Here is a 17,308-nt window from a genome sequence, read left to right as displayed (position 1 = left end):
ACTCTGTGGTCCAACTCATCCCAAACCATCTCGACTTGGTTGAGGTCGGGTGATTGTGGAGGCCAGGTCATCTGATGCAGCACTCCATCACTCTCGATTTTGGTCAAATAGCCCTTAAACTGCTTGGAGGTGTGTTGGGTCAACATCCTGATAGTCCAACATCCAAACAAATGATAGTCCCACTAAACGCAAACCAGATGGGATGGTGTATCGCTGCAGAATTCTGTGGTAGCCATGCTGGTTAAGTGTGCCTTGAACTCTAAATGAAACACAGACAGTGTCACCAGCAAAGCACCCCCACACCATAACACCACCTCCTCCATGATTTAAGGTGGGAAATACACATGCGGAGATCATCCGTTCACCCACACCGCGTCTCACAAAGACATCTCCAATTTGGACTCATCAGATCAAAGGACAAATTTCCACCAGTCTAATGTTCATTGCTTGTGTTTCTTGGCGCAAGCAAGTCTCTTATTATTATTGGTGTCCTTTGTGGTTTCGTTGCAGCAATTCGACCATGAAGGCCTGATTCACGCAGTCTCCTCTGAACAGTTGATGTTGAGATGTGTCTGTTACTTGAACTCTGTGAAGCATTTATTTGGGCTGCAATTTCTGAGGCTGGTAACTCTAATGAACTTATCCTCTGCAGCAGAGGTAACTCTGGGTCTTCCTTTCCTGTGGCAGTCCTCATGAGAGCCAGTTTCATCCTAGTGCTTGATGGTTTTTGCGGCTGCACTTGAAGAAACTTTCAAAGTTCTTTAAATGTTACAGGACCTTCAAGTGATGATAAACTGTCATTTCTCTTTACTTATTTGAGCTGTTCTTGCCATAATATGGACTTGGTCTTTTACCATATAGGGCTATTTTCTGTATACCACCCCTACCCTTGTCACAACACAACTGATTGGCTCAAATGAATTAAGAAGGAAAGAAATTCCACGAATTAACTTTTAACAAGGCACACCTGTTAATTGAAATGCAACCTTAAATGTACAATATATTTTTGATTTAACACTATTTAAGATTCTTCAAAGTAGCCACCTTTTGCCTTGACAGCTTTGCACACTCTTGGCATTCTCTCAACCAGCTTCAACTGCTTTTCCAACAGTCTTGAATGACTTCCCGCATATGCTGAGCACTTGCCGGCTGCTTAACCAACTTTTGACTGGTACTGTACATTACATTTGTCATTTAGCAGATGCTCTTATGCAGAGTGAAGTACAGGAGCAATAAGGATTAAGTGCCTTGCTCAAGGGTACAGCTAGTCTGTTCACCTAGTCTGCTCGGGGATTCGAACCAGCGACCTCTCAGTTACTTGCCCAATGCTCTTAACCACTATGCTATCTGTATCGCTTCAAATGAAAAAAGTATTACATTAACAGGTTCTGTATTTCAGGAATTCATTTTGGAAGTTCCCCAAATCCACTGTTTAATGATTGAACCATTTTAACCATTTATTTTTGCCATAGGCTCCCATGCATTTGAAATGAGAGCTTGTCTTGGCGACAGACTCAAGCTTGGTTAGCAACAGTTGCCATCCTCCAGAAAGCTGTAGTTGGTTAGTCAGCAAGTCAATCAAATGCCCACAATTCTAGGTCGGGACAAGACAATTGACATCAACTGTGCGTGTGATCTTTTGCCCATATTGATGATTTGAGCCTGCATCTATGGTTTAAGAGATCACCTTGTGGTATTACAGTGGTCATTGGTTCAATTGGTCCATCATGGTGAACTGTGTCTGCAGTTCAGATCAAAAATAATAGAAAATATTAGATCGATGACATAACGTGTAAGTATGTTCACATCCTCCACCCGTCTATAATGGCTGTAGTCAGGTGATTGGTGCCTTCCCAGTGGACCAGTCACATGCTGAAACCAGAGGTCTCCCTAATACGAGCCAAAGTGCAAGCAGGTGTCACAAGTTCCCCTTTAGGTAATCTGACCCACCACTGATTGGCACTTTCCGCTGTTCCCGTTCTGTGTGACACCTCTGATACCCACACACCCTCTCTACATAAGGTTGCACGTTAGACCAAAACGTCGGTACTTTTTCGAGACTACAACATGAAAAATGGTTCAGCACTAGAATTGTTACTTTTGGTTTGTCTATCAAATGTGTCTCACGTCTGGAAATGAACTAAGTGTATTGAACTTAAACTTGGGCAAATGAATGGTCCATCATAAGACATGAACAGAATGCATCAGTGATTCCCAGCAACTTTCTGAAAAGGCAATGGCATGGGAAAGCCACCGCCTGAGTGTGTCCACCGTTAGCGATGCTAATTATAACCGTATTCGGATGAACGGAAAGGCTTTCCCAAAAACTGTCTCAATTAAAAAGTTAACTACAAAGAAGCCTATGCCTACCGCACCTTCAGAATCATGAGCGTTTGCATCAATCCAGTGGCCATTGGCTTAAAAAAAACGTCCATCACATCTACAGTTGAAGTCGGAAGTTTACATACACCTTAGCCAAATACATTTAAACTCAGTTTTTCACAATTCCTGACATTTAATCCTAATAAAAATTCCCTGTTTTAGGTCAGATAGGATCAACACTTTATTTTAAGAATGTGAAATGTCAGAATAATAGTAGAGAGAAGGATTTATTTCAGATTTTATTTCTTTCATCACATTCCCAGTGGGTCAGAATTTTACATGCGCTCAATTAGTATTTGGTAGCATTGCCTTTAAATTGTTTAGCTTGGGTCAAACGTCATTTCGGGTAGCCTTCCACAAGCTTCCCACAATAAGTTGGGTGAATTTTGGCCCCATTCCTCCTGACAGAGATGGTGTAACTGAGTCAGGTTTGTAGGCCTCCTTGCTCACACACACTTTTTCAGTTCTGACAACAAATTTTCTATGGGATTGAGGTCAGGGCTTTGTGATGGCCACTCCAATACATTGACTTTGTTGTCCTTAAGCCATTTTGCCACAACTTTGGAAGTATGCTTGGGGTCATTGTCCATTTGGAAGACCCATTTGCGACCAAGCTTTAACTTCCTGACTGATGTCTTGAGATGTTGCTTCAATATATCCACATAATTTTACTTCCTCATGATGCCATCTATTTTGTGAAGTGCACCAGTCATTCCTGCAGCAAAGCACCCCCACAACATGATGCTGCCACCCCCGTGCTTCACGGTTGGGATGGTGTTCTTGGGCTAGCAAGGATCCCCCTTTTAATGACTCCAGCCTAAGTATATGTAAACTCCCGACTTCAACTGTACGCTACAGAAACACTGCTCACCAAAACAGTGCATCTGCACTTGAATTAAACAGCTACACTCAAATACACATTTCTTAGATTTTTCTCAGACCTCCAAAGTGGTTCCCAGATGTGGTTTAAGCATTGCTCTGGATTTAGAATGTTTCTCTATTTTGTAAAAATTGCGATAATTTATTAAAAACAACATCCCAGTCTGCCTCGTCGCTTTCTTTTTCTGCCCTGTTATTGTTTTGGTACCAAGTGTCACTATACTAAACCTGGTATTGATGTCCAAATGCTGGTACTGTGAGACAACACTACTCTCTACTATTCAGAAAATAATACAAATAGGATATCTTCAGATTGCTCAATGTGGAAAAAGTGGACAAACCATGACAGAATTGGCCTAAAATCTCAACTCTTTCATAATCGCTTTCATAATATTCCATGACACTTCCCACCAATGCTCAAAATCTGTAAAATGGTGAAAGTGTGTCAAATGACGACAACGACCCATTTCTCTCCACATATATCCGCTCAAACACAAACTGGCTAAACCGCGAAACCAAGAGATTAGTACAGCATACAACATGGTGCCAAGAGAGAGAGCATGGTCTGGAGAAATGACATGGTCACTAAAAGGACAGGGCTACATGCACTGGATGAGGTGCTCGAATAGAGCCAAATATTGCAGTGAACCAGGTACTGGCATTTCAGCTAAACATTCTCACATGATTTAAATGAATGAATATTTATCTAACCTATTGTAAAAACAAAACGTGTCTATCTTTGTAAAGTTGAAAGCCATTGAGGGTTAAATCCAGCTGAAATGCCAAGCTTCTGAGGGTTGAGTGAAAAGGTCGGGAGATATCGATTTCAGAAACACCACAGGGAGAAAGCTATTCTCCTCCACCCCTTTCATCTCCTCCTATAAAAAGCACCACAATACAAGTCATAATACCCATAAAACCTAGCAGTATAACAGGGAAATGGTTCCAATCATTTTACACTATTCATTTTTCACCTTAGGGGATTTTAGAAACACTTATTTCGTGTACACTCACCCTGGCGTGCCATTTTGATAACCGTGTAACTCTCTCTCTCGAGGACAAGGTCAATTATCATCATTATTATTTACCCACAAAATACTGATGAATCGAGGCCAAGGTAAGCATCTCTGGATTAACTAATGTTAGCAAAATGTAGTAATTAACAAATTGGCTACATTTATTTAAAATGGACAATTCTGTGAACTGTCTTGGGCAAGTTTTAAAATTGACACTATACCTGTTAGCAAAGGTGCCAGCTAGAGATGACGTGCAGGTGCTTGCAGGGATTTGTAGTTTTGCATGTATACTTTGATGCTAAGTAGAATTTTCAAAATCAGATTAAATAATCTATATCCATAGCTGGATTTCTTATAAGCTTCCGGGTTAGAGTCCCGAAAGCTTAGCATCTGCTTCATAGGACCAGTTCTGTTTTGAGCAGGTCACTGGTACTTCCTGTTTGAGATTTAGCTTGTAAGCAAATCAGGAGGATATAGTTATGGTCAGATTTGCGAGGGAGAGCTTTGTATGCGTTCTACGGGAGAACCAACGAGAGCATACTGTCGGGCTGCATCATAGCCTGGTACGGCAACTACACCCCCGCGGACCGCAAGGCTCTTCAAAGGGAGATGCATGCAGCCGAACACCCCATTGGGTGAACACTGTCTGCCTTACAGGACATCTACAACACCAAGTGTCGCAGGAAGGACAAGAAGATCATCAGGGACCCCCTGCCACCCAAGCCATGCCCTGTTCTCCCCGCTTCAATCACTCAGACTCGGGCAGTACAGGAGCATCATGGCAAAAACAGACTGGCCAGCAGCTTCTACCCGCAGACCACTAGGCTGCTGAATAGCCACCACTAATCAACTCAAAGTGTATTTGTCACAATACAACAGGTGAAGACCTTACAGTCAAATGCTAACTAACAAGCCCTTATTAACAAATTTTTCTTAACTGCATTGTTGGTTAAGAAAGAATTTACTCAAACTGCAGTAAAAAAAATCTAGAAAAAATTTAAATAACTAATAATAAAGAGCAACAATAAAATAACAGTAGCGAGGCTATATACATGGGGTACCGGTACAGGGTCAATGTGCGGGGGCACCGGTTAGTCAAGGTAATTTAGGTAATATGTAGATGTAAGTAGAGGTAAAGTGACTATGCATGGATAATAAACAGAGGCAGGAAGCTTGGCCCCAGTGATGTACTGGGAAGTACACCCCAGTCTGAGGTCCTGATCACTCTGGAGCAGGTTTTCATCAAGGATCTCTCTACTTTGCTCTATTCATCTTTCCTTCGATCTTGACTAGTCTCCCAGTCCCTGCCGCTGAAAAACATCCCCACAGCATGACGCTGCCACCACGTTTCACAATAGGGATGGTGCCAGGTTTCCTCCAGATGTGATGCTTGGCATTCAGGCAAAAGAGTTCAAACCTAGTTTCATCAGACCAGAGAATCTTGTTTCTCATAGTCTGAGAGGCTTTAGGTGCCTTTTGGCAAACGCCAAGCGGGCTGTCATGTGCCTTTTACTGAGGAGTGACTTTTACTTCCATCTGGCCACTCTACCATAAAGGCCTAATTGGCGGAGTGCTGCAGAGATGGTTGTCCTTCTGGAAGGTTCTCTCATCTCCACAGAGGAACTCTATAGCTCTGTCAGAGTAACCATCGGGTTCTTGGTCACCTCCCTGACTAAGGCCCTTCTCAGTTTGGCCAGGGGGACAGCTCTAGGAAGAGTCTTGGTGGTTCCAAACTTCTTCCATTTAAGAACAATGGAGGCCACTGTGTTCTTGGGAGACCTTCAATGCTGGAGGACTGTTTTGGTACCCATCCCCAGATCTGTGACCCGACACAATCCTGTCGCGGAGCTCCAAGGACAATTCCTTTGACCTCATGTCTTGGTTTTTGCTCTGACATGCACTGTCAACTGTGGGACCTTATATAAACAGGTGTGTGCCTTTCCAAATTATGTCCAATCAATTTAATTTACCACAGGTGGACTCCAATCAAGTTGTAGAAACATCTCAAGGATGATCAATGGAAACAGGACGCACCTGAGCTCAATTTCAAGTCCTAAAGCAAAGGGTCTGAATACTTATGTAAATAAGGTACGTTTCTAATTTGTAATAAATGTGCAAAAATGTCCACTAATCTGTTTTCACTTTGTCATTATTGGGTATTGTGTGTAAATTGATGAGGAATGTATTTTTATATCCGTTTTAGAATAAGGGTCTAAAGTAACAAAATGTGATAAAGTCAAGGGGTCTGAATACTTCCATAGGATTGAATTCTACAGTACTTAAATAATGTTTCAAGGACAAAATTACATGTATTTAATTACATGCATTTTTTGTTGTCTTGGGGACAGTAACATTAGTTCTCTCATTATAAATGACACAACCCCTGTAGCCAGCTACCATTTATTTTGACTTGAATCCCCATGTAGTTAATTTAGTTAGCTAGCTAATATCTTCAATATACAGTTAGCTGCAAACATAACGGAAACGCCTGAGGAAATAAGGGGGACAAAATATATTTTAAAACAGGTGTGGATCCTACGTTTATTAAGCAATTAACCATTCCATCATGCTTTGTAATTTTGTCATGTATAAAAATGCTGGGCATGCCATATTTTGGTTACCATAGTTCTGCCCCCATAGGATGACAATGCCCCCGTCCACAGGTCACTCACTGACTGGTTTGATGAGCATGAACGACGTTAACCATTTGCCATGGCCGTCTCGGTCACCTGATCTCAACCCAATTGAACAAGATTCTGGAACAAGAGCTGAGACAGCGTTTTCTTAACACAATCACAACAACAAATCACCAATAATTAAGGAATGTATCGGATACCTCCAATGGAGATTCAGACACTTGTATAATCTATTCCAAGGTGCCTTGAAGCTGTTCTGGCCCAACTCCCTATTAAAACACTTTTATGTTGGTGTTTCCTTTATTTTGGCAGCTACCTGTAAATCTGGTGTTAACCATGTTAGCTAGCTACGTTAGCGTAGCTAAGATGTTAGCTAGTTTAACGTTAACTACCTAGCTAACGTTACATGTTGAAACTATTTCAGCACCCTTTGAAGTGCCGTGGACCTTAAAGATATATAGCTACTCCCTTATAAATGTGGCGTAACCTTAGCTTGATAAGCTAGCAAATGTAACAGCTAGCTACTGGGAGAAAAACGACATGTGCTGCAAATGTTGATTTTTCTGAAAAGAACAGCTACAAACATCGTAAACAAACGAGCCATACCTGTTACGCCACCGATCACGCAATTCGAGTTCTCACACTTGGCATTCAAAGTCGGATACCGGTACACCAGCACGATTTCTCATCGCATTTTCCTGTATGTTGATATGACTGCAATGGCAGAGAGAGGTGGTTGATGGGTTAGTTCAGTTCACTTCAACGTTTGCTTCGTTACGTGACGGTTTGTACTAAACGACAAGTTTCCCAAAAAGGTGCGCATCGTTCTTCAACAACCTTTGAGGTATGTTACTTAGCTCCGGTTTGGTGGCTGTGGCCTGATCATCAATATGGGTGTGACCGGTTCAGTTCGATTTCATTTTTGCTACGTTGTGGAACGATGTGCCGAACTACACGTTTCTCCAAAACGTTCTTATTGTATGTTCTTGAACATACTGTTATTTTATTATTTACTTAACTAAGCCAGTCAGTTAAGAACAATACAGTTTCCGTTGAGTTAAAAGTTGCACACTGTTTTGTCGTCCTGAACGCAACCCTGTTCAGTTCAACGTTTGCTACGTTGCGTGACGGCAAGCATTGAACGATACGTCACCTTTATGGAGGACCAAACCTGCCATTATTTGAAATAAATAAACACACACATAAATAGATTAATTAATAAATATATCCATGCATTATTAAATAAATGAGCAAGGAAATACAAGAATACTGACTAAAATTGATAAATGTTCTCTAAATATCTGTATTTATATCGTTATCTACAGTACCAGTCAAAAGTTTGAACACACCTACTCATTCAAGGCTTTTTCTTTATTTTTAATATTTTCTAGATTGTAGAATAATAGTAAAGACATCAAAATGATGAAATAACACATATGGAATCATGTAGTAACCAAAAAAGTGTTACACAAATCAACATTTATTTTTGATTCTTCAAAGTAGCCACCCTTCGACTTGATTACATACATCTTTGCACACTCTTGGCATTCTCTCAGCCAGCTTCATGAGGTAGTCACCTGGAATGCATTTCAATTAACAGGTGTGCCGCCTTAAAAGTTCATTTGTGGAATTTCTTTCCTTCTTAATAAAGGATCCGCCCCTTTTTTCAATTTTCGCCTAAAATGACATACCCAAATCTAACTGCCTGTACCTCAGGACCTGAAGCAAGGAATTGCATATTCTTCATACCATTTGAAAGGAACAACTTTGAAGATTGTGGAAATGTAAAATGATTGTAGAAGAATACAACACAATAGATATGGTAAAAGATAACGTACCATCATCTTTGAAGGACACAATGTATTATTCCAGCCCAGGTGCAATTTAGATTTGCCACTAGATGGCAGCAGTGTATGTGCAAAGTTTTAGACTTATCCAATGAACTATTGCATTTCTGTTAAAATGTTTGTATCAAGACTGCCCAAATTGGTTGCCTAAATGGTTTATTTATTTAATAATGTATTTATTTATTTATTTAAATTTTACCCCCTTTTCTCCCAATTTTCGTGGTATCCAATCGCTAGTAATTACTATCTTGTCTCATCGCTACAACTCCCGTACGGGCTCGGGAGAGACGAAGGTCGAAAGCCATGCGTCCTCCGAAGCACAACCCAACCAAGTCGCACTGCTTCTTAACACAGCGCGCCTCCAACCCGGAAGCCAGCCGCACCAATGTGTCGGAGGAAACACCGTGCACCTGGCCCCCTTGGTTAGCGCGCACTCTGGTGGCACAGCTAGCGTTGCGATGCAGTGCCCTAGACCACTGCGCCACCCGGGAGGCCCCTAATTGGTTTATTAATACATTTTCAAGTTCTTAACTTCTTGGAACTATAGGGGGTGCTGTTCCGCATTAGCATATTTGTGTCTCCAAATTAAACTGCCTCGTGCTAAATTCTTGATCGTACAATATGCATATTATTGTTATTATTGGATAGAAAACAGTCTATAGTTTCTATAGGAGTTGAAATTTCGTCTCTGAGTGGTACAGAACAATTTCTACAGCACTTTTCATGACAGGGTTCAGATTTCAGAAATTTTTACCTCTGATCTGGGGTCTGTTTATAAGGCCACAGTGAATGCTATGAAGAAACCGACACTACCTACGTCTTCCTCTGGGTGTCTGTACGTCATCACGTTTTCAATGAAGTCTATGGGACGTTCACAGCCATTATAAATGACAAAAATGTACAGAGACCCCTCTTTCTCAACGTGCGCCTCAAGCGTGAAGGCCATCGGACCTGCCTCGTTCCAAATCGTTTTCTAACCAGCAGTATTTCTCCGGTCATGTTTTCAGTCGTTATAGTTGTTAAAAACATCATAATGTAGTGAATTTTAACCGTTTTATATCAATTTATATCCGTTTAGTGCGATTTTGAGGAATTTCTTTGTCGTGCACTCTGAAAGTTTGGACACGCTTTAGGGTGTCGGTCGTTGGTGATGGACATTTCGAAGGACAGAGGACATCTATCGACCAAAAGACGTTTATAACATAGAAAGGATACATTGCCCAAGAATATGATGGAAGATCAGCTCAAAGTAAGCAATATTTAATATGATAAACCGTGTTTCTGTCGAAATATTTTAAACGCATACATCGCCATTTTGTTTGGTATAGCTTCACTTGGCCAACCCTGTATTGAAAAGTAAGGATAATTTTAAAAATGTAAATCAGCGGTTGCATTAAGAACTAATTTGTCTTTCGATTCCTGTCAACCCTGTATTTTTTAGTCAAGTATATGATTAGCTTTTAATTAAACTAGATCACTCTGATAGATGACGTCAGACATATTGAGGCTTGATTTCCTAGTATTTTTATTGTGTAACCACGGTTTTGTATGGCTAAATATGCACCTTTTCGAACAAACTGTATATGTATGTTGTAAAATGATGTTACAGGAGTGTCATCGGAAGAATTCTGAGAAGGTTAGTGAAAAAATTAATATCTTTTGGCGGTGATTACGTTATAGCGCTCTTTGGCTGGAATCGATGCTCTGGTAACGTTTTCACATGTAGTATGCTAACTTATCGATTTATTGTGTTTTCGCTGTAAAACGCTTAGAAAATCTGAAATATTGTCTGGAATCACAAGATCTGGGTCTTTCCATTGCTATGCTTTGTCTATTCTTATGAAATGTTTTATGATGAGTAAATTGGTCATACACGTTGCTCTATCTAGTAATTCTAGTGGATTTGTGATGGTCGGTGCAATTGTAAACTGTGATTTCTACCTGAAATATGCACTTTTTTCTAACAAAAACTATCCTATACCATGAATATGTTATCAGACTGTCATCTGATGGTTTTTTTTATAGGTTATTGGCTATCAATATCTTAGTTGAGCCGAATTGGTGATAGCACCTGAAGGAGTAAGAAACTGATGGAGTTAGAATAGTGGTGTATTTTGCTAACGTGTTTAGCTAATAGATTTACATATTTTGTCTTCCCTGTAAAACATTTTAAAAATCTGAAATGGTGGCTTTATTCACAAGATCTGTATCTTTCATCTGGTGTCTTGGACTTGTGATTTAATGATATTTAGATGCTACTATCTACTTCTGAAGCTATGCTATCTATGCTAATCAGTGTGTGGGGGGTGGGGGGTGATCCCGGATACGGGGTTGAGGTTCGGTAAAGGTTAACTGTGCACGCTCCTCAAACAATAGCATGTTCTTCTTACACTGTAATAGCTACTGTAAATTGGACAGTGCAGTTAACTTCTTATAGCTGCAGGGGCAGTATTGAGTAGCTTGGATGAAAGGTGCCCAGAGTAAACGGCCTGCTCCTCAGTCCCAGTTACTAATATATGCATATTAGTATTAGTATTGGATAGAAAACACTCAGAAGTTTCTAAAACTGGTTGAATTATGTCTGTGAGTATAACAGAACTCATATGGCAGGCAAAAACCTGAGAAGAAATCCAAACAGGAAGTGGAAATTCTGAGGCTTGTCGAGTTTCAACCAAGATCCCATTGAAATCACAGCGAGATATGAATGAGTATTCACTTCCTACGGCTTCCACTAGATGTCAACAGTCTGTAGAACTTTGTCTGATGACTCCACTGTGAAGGGGAGCCAAATGAGAGTAGAATGAGTCACCACTGCCATGAGGTGAACATTCTTTGACCACGCGCATTCACATGAGGAGGACCTCCGTTCCATCGCTCATCTGAAGTCAATGTAATTCTCCGGTTGGAACGTTATTCAAGATATATGTTAACAACATTCTAAAGATTGATTCAATACATCGTTTGACATGTTTCTACTGACTGTTACGGAACTTTTGGACATTTCATCAGGTCACGAACGCGCTTTGTGACTTTGGAATTGTTTACCAAACGCGCTAACCAAAGTAGCTAATTGGACATAAATAACGGACATTATCGAAAGAATCAAGCATTTATTGTGGACCTGGGATTCCTGGGAGTGCATTCTGATGAAGATCATCAAAGGTAAGGGAATATTTATCATGTAATTTCTGGTTTCTGTTGACTCCAACATGGCGACTAATTTGACTATTGTTCTGAGCTCCGTCTCAGATTATTGCATGGTTTGCTTTTTCCGTAAAGTTTTTTTGAAATCTGACACAGCGGTTGCATTAAGGAGAGGTATAATGTGATTTTCTGGATTTTTGTTTTAGATTCCGTCTCTCACAATTGAAGTGTACCTATGATAAAAATTACAGATCCCTACATGCTTTGTAAGTAGGAAAACCTGCAAAATCGGCAGTATATCAAATACATGTTCTCCCCACTGTATATACAGGGGGTACCAGTACAGAGTCAATGTGCAGGGGCACTGGTTAGTCGAGGTAATTGAGGTAATATGTACATGTAGGTAGAGTTAAAGTGACCATGCATAGATAATAAACAGAGAGTAGCAGCAGCATAAAATAGGGGTCTGGGTAGCCGTGTGATTAGCTGTTCAGGAGTTTTATGACTTGGGGGCAGAAGCTGTTAAGAAGCCTTTTGTACCTAGACTTGGCGCTCCGGTACCGCTTGCCGTGTGGTGGCAAAGAGAACAGTCTATGACTAGGGTGGCTGGAGTCTGACAATTTTTAGGGCCTTCCTCTGACACCGCCTGGTATAGAGGTCCTGGATGGCAGGAAGCTTGGCCTATAGGCCAATGCAGCAGTAAGGCTATAACTTCCATCATCAACTAAGTAAAATACATATGCCTAAAGCCAACAAATAAGAACAGTAGAAAATATCCTGAAGAAAATGTTGGTTATTTTAATCATATTAATCTCTTTGACTTGAGATATTGCAACATTAGTGCAACATTTTATCAAATCATCAACTGTGTCTGGCCAGAAGCTGTAGCTAGCTTGCAACATTGTATCAACTATACTATTCAGACAGCTGTTTTTAAGTTTCCTCTGGATATATGGGATAATCAGATCATGATACTTTGCTCTTTCACACCGAGGCTTGGTGATTATCGAGCCGGGGAGTGTTGGAAAGATTTTTCAAATACTGAGAAACTATCATTCTCAATGGATGTTAAAAAAACAGACTTTGTGAACAATGTGTGAGGTATAGAAAAAATTACTTAGAAGCTCAGCTTATTAGTGGTTGACGTGGTAAATAAAGACAATCAGACATTGCCAAATGGGCACTTTCCTACATTTACATTTTTTATATTATTTAACCTTTATTTAACTAGGCAAGTCAGTTAAGAACAAATTCTTATTTACAATGATGGCCTACAAAAGTCAAAAGGTCTCCTGCGGTAACAGGGGCCTGGGATTAAAATAAATACAATATAAATAAGACAAAACACAAATCACAACAAGAGAGACAACACAACACTACATAAATCAAATCAAATCAAGTTTATTTTATATAGCCCTTCGTACATCAGCTAATATTTCGAAGTGCTGTACAGACACCCAGCCTAAAACCCCAAACAGCAAGCAATGCAGGTGTAGAAGCACCTGCAAGAGAGACCTAAGACAACAACATAGCAAGGCAGCAACACATGACAACACAGCATGGTAGCAACACAACATAACAACAACATGGTAGCACCACAAAACATGGTACAAACATTATTGGGCACAGACAACAGCACAAAGGGCAAGACGGTAGAGACAACAATACATCACATAAAGCAGCCACAACTGTCAGTAAGAGTGTCCATGATGGAGTCTTTGAATAAAGAGATAAAACTGTCCAGTTTGAGTGTTTGTTGCAGCTCGTTCCAGTCGCTGGCTGCAACGAACTGTAAAGAGGAGCGACCCAAGGATGTGTGTGCTTTGGAGACCTTTAACAGAATGTGACTGGCAGAACAGGTGTTGTATGTGGAGGATGAGGGCTGCAGTAGATATCTCAGATAGGGGGGAGTGAGGCCTAAGAGGACTTTATAAATAAGCATCAACCAGTGGGTCTTGCGACGGGTATACAGACATGACCAGTTTACAGAGGAGTATAGAGTGCAGTGATGTGTCCTATAAGGAGCATTGGTGGCAAATCTGATGGCCGAATGTTACAGGACATCTAGCCGCTCGATAGCACCCTTACCTGCCAATCTATAAATTACGTCTCTGTAATCTAGCATAGGTTGGACAGTCATCTGAATCAGAGTTAGTTTGGCAGCTGATTACGACAGACGAAACCAAGTCTAGATTTAACTTTAGCCTGCAGCTTTGATATGTGCTGAGAGAAGGACATTGCACTGTCTATCCAATCTCCCAAGTACTTGTATGAGGTGACTACCTCAAGCTCTAAACCCTCAGAGGTAGTAATAACACCTGTGGGAAGAGGGGCATTCTTCTTACCAAACCACATGACATTTGTTTTGTAGGTGTTCAGAACAAGGTTAAGGTTAGAGAAAGCTTGTTGGACACTAAGAAAGCTTTGTTGTAGAGCATTTAATACAATATCTGGGGAGGGGCCAGCTGAGCATAAGACTATCATCTGCATATAAATGGGTTAGGGTTAGGGTTAGCTGAGCTATGTTGTTGATGTAAATTGAGAAGAGCGTGGGGCCTAAGATCAAGCCTTGGGGTACTCCCTTGGTGACAGGCAGTGGCTGAGACAACAGATTTTCTGACTTCATACATGGCACTCTTTGAGAGAGGTAGTTAGCAAACCAGGCCAAAGACCCATCAGAGACACCAATACTCCTTAGCCGGCCCACAAGAATGGAATGGTCTTCCGTATCAAAAGCTTTGGCCCAGCCAATAAAAATAGCAGCACAATATTGCTTAGACTCAAGGGCAATGGTGACATCATTGAGGACCTTTAAGGTTGCAGTGACACAAACATAACCTGAGTGGAAACCAGATTGCATACCCGAGATAATACTATAGACATCAAGAAAGCCAGTCAGTTGATTATTGACAAGTTTTTCCAATACTTTTGATAAACAGGGCAAAATAGAAATAGGCCTATAACAGTTAGGATAAGTTTGATCTCCTCCTTTAAATAAAGGACGAACCGTGGCTGCCTTCCATGCAATGGGAACCTCCCCAGAAAGGAGAGACAGGTTAAAACGTTTGGAGATAGACTTGGCGATGATAGTGGGAGCAACCTTAAAGAAGAAAGGGTCTAAACCATCTGACCCAGATGTTTTTTGGGGGTAAAGTTTAAGGAACTCCTTTAGCACCTCGGACGTAGTGACTGCCTGCAGGGAGAAACTTATTAGCGGGGCAGGGCAAAAAGAGGGAGTAGCATCAGGGATAGTTGCACTAGAAGGGGTGGAAGATGAGGAAATGTTGGACGGGCAAGGAGGCATGGCTGAGTCAAATAGGAATCCTGACTTATTGAAGTGGTGATTAAAGAGCTCAGCCATGTGCTTCTTGTCAGTAACCACCACATCAACATTAAGGGACATGGGCAGCTGTGAGGAGGAGGGTTTATTCTCTAGGTCTTTAACCATTTTCCAGAACTTCTTAGGGTTAGTCCCACAGAGAGAGAACTGCTCCTAACTAACTTTGGCCTTCCAGATAGCCTGAGTGCACTTATTTCTCATTTGTCTGAACGATAGCCAGTCAGCTTGAGTATGGGTGACGAGCATTTCGCCAAATGCAATTCTTGAGGTGGAGTAACTCCGCAAGATCACGGTCGAACCAGGGGCCGAACCTGTTTTTAATTCTCATTTTCTTTACGGGGCCGTGTTTGTTAACAATACCACTGAAAATATCAAAAAAGAAGGTCCAAGCGTCTTCGACAGAGGGGATCAAGCTGATTCTATACCATTTCACAGAGGCCAGTTTATGAAGGAAGGCTTGCTCATTAAAGTTTTTTAGCAAGCGTCTATGACAAATCAGGACAGGTCGTTTCCCTGAGCAGCCATTACAAACACAGACTGTAAAACAGTGATCACTCAGGTCATTACAGAAAACACCAGACTGATACCTATCAGGATTATTTGTGAGGATAACATCGAGGAGAGAAGCCTTTTCTGGGTGTTTGGAGTCATACCTTGTGGGATTGGTAATAATCTGAGAAAGATTTAGCGAGTCCCATTGCTTTAGGACTTGGTCAGGTGGTTAAGCATGTCCCAGTTTTGGTCACCTAGCAGAACAAATGCACACTTAGTGTAAGGGGCCAGGAGAGAGCTTAGGGCAGGTAGGGTACAGGCCGGTGCTGTTGGAGGACGATAGCACCCAGCAACAGTCAACAAAGAGCTATTTGAAAGTTTAATGCTTAAAACCAGAAAATCTAATTGTTTGGGACAGACTTGGTGGAGACAATCGAGCACTGAAGGTGATCCTTGGTAAAGATTGCCACTCCCCCACCTTTGGAAGATATGTCTTGCCGAAAAAGTCTATAACCAGAAAGGTTAACGTGTAACGATCGTCTTCGGGAGAAAGAGAGGAGGACCAAAGCGCAGCGTGGTAAGTGTTCATGATGATGTTTTTAATTAAACTCAGAACACTAAACAAAACAATAAACGATGTGAACAAACGAAACAGTACCGTGTGGCGACAAACACTGACACGGAAGACAAACACCCACAACTCAAAAGTGAAACCCAGGCTACCTAAGTATGATTCTCAATCAGGGACAACGATTGACAGCTGCCTCTGATTGAGAATTATACCAGGCCGAACTCAAAACCCCAACATAGAAAAACACACATAGACAGCCCACCCCAACTCACGCCCTGACCATACTAAATAAAAACAAAACAAAGGAAATAAAGGTCAGAACGTGACAGTACCCCCCCCCAAAGGTGCGGACTCCGGCCGCAAAACCTGAACCTATAGGGGAGGGTCTGCGTGGGCATCTGTCCGCGGTGGCGGCTCTGGCGCGGGACGTGGACCCCACTTAACCATAGTTTTTGTCCGCCTCCTTAACCGCCCCCCGTGGCCTCTTACGAGCGGCGATCCTCGCCGCCAACCTCCGACTGGGGACCCTAGCCATGGGTCCCGAATGGACGGGAGATTCCGGCAGCACCGGAGTGAAGGACGACTCCGGCAGCGCCGGACAGGCGGGGGACTCCGGCAGCTCCGGAGTGAAGGACGACTCCGGCAGCGCCGGACAGGCGGGGGACTCCGGCAGCGCCGGGCAGGCGGGAGGCTCCGGCAGCTCCTGGCTGACTGACGGCTCTGGCAGCTCCTGGCTGGCTGACGGCTCTGGCAGCTCAGGACAGACGGGAGACTCTGACAGCGCTGGAGAAAAGGAAGGCTCTGGCAACGCTGGACAGGCGGGAGCACCTGTAGGCAGAAGACGGAGAGACAGCCTGGTGCGTGGGGCTGCCATAGGACCCACCAGGCTGGGGAGACCTACAGGAGGCTTGGTGTTAGGAGGAGGCACCTGAAGGACCGGGCTGTGGGGGAGCACTGGAGCTCTGGTGCGCAGCCTTGGCTCCACTCCCCCAGGCTGGATA

At 42.2% G+C, this 17,308-nt stretch overlaps 1 protein-coding gene across 4 annotated transcripts in view; it reads right to left on the bottom strand.

Moving 5' to 3' along the window:
* osbpl5 (oxysterol binding protein-like 5) overlaps window positions 1–7,826 on the bottom strand; it is a 110,510-nt gene extending 102,684 nt beyond the window's left edge. For 2 of the 4 annotated variants that reach the window (XM_071326846.1, XM_071326849.1), the window contains exon 1: window positions 7,520–7,826. The gene's annotated coding sequence lies outside the window, so the exon portion shown is untranslated. Of the gene's footprint in view, window positions 1–6,898; window positions 7,046–7,519 lie in introns of all 4 variants that reach the window. The other 2 variants (XM_071326845.1, XM_071326847.1) reach the window with 2 other exon arrangements.
* Between the last annotated feature and the right edge of the window lie 9,482 nt (window positions 7,827–17,308).

Source organism: Salvelinus alpinus, chromosome 9 (genome assembly GCF_045679555.1).
Source record: "Salvelinus alpinus chromosome 9, SLU_Salpinus.1, whole genome shotgun sequence".
Lineage (NCBI taxonomy): Eukaryota > Metazoa > Chordata > Actinopteri > Salmoniformes > Salmonidae > Salvelinus > Salvelinus alpinus.
Note: the sequence above shows the minus strand (reverse complement) of the source record. Positions and strands in the feature narration are given on the sequence as shown.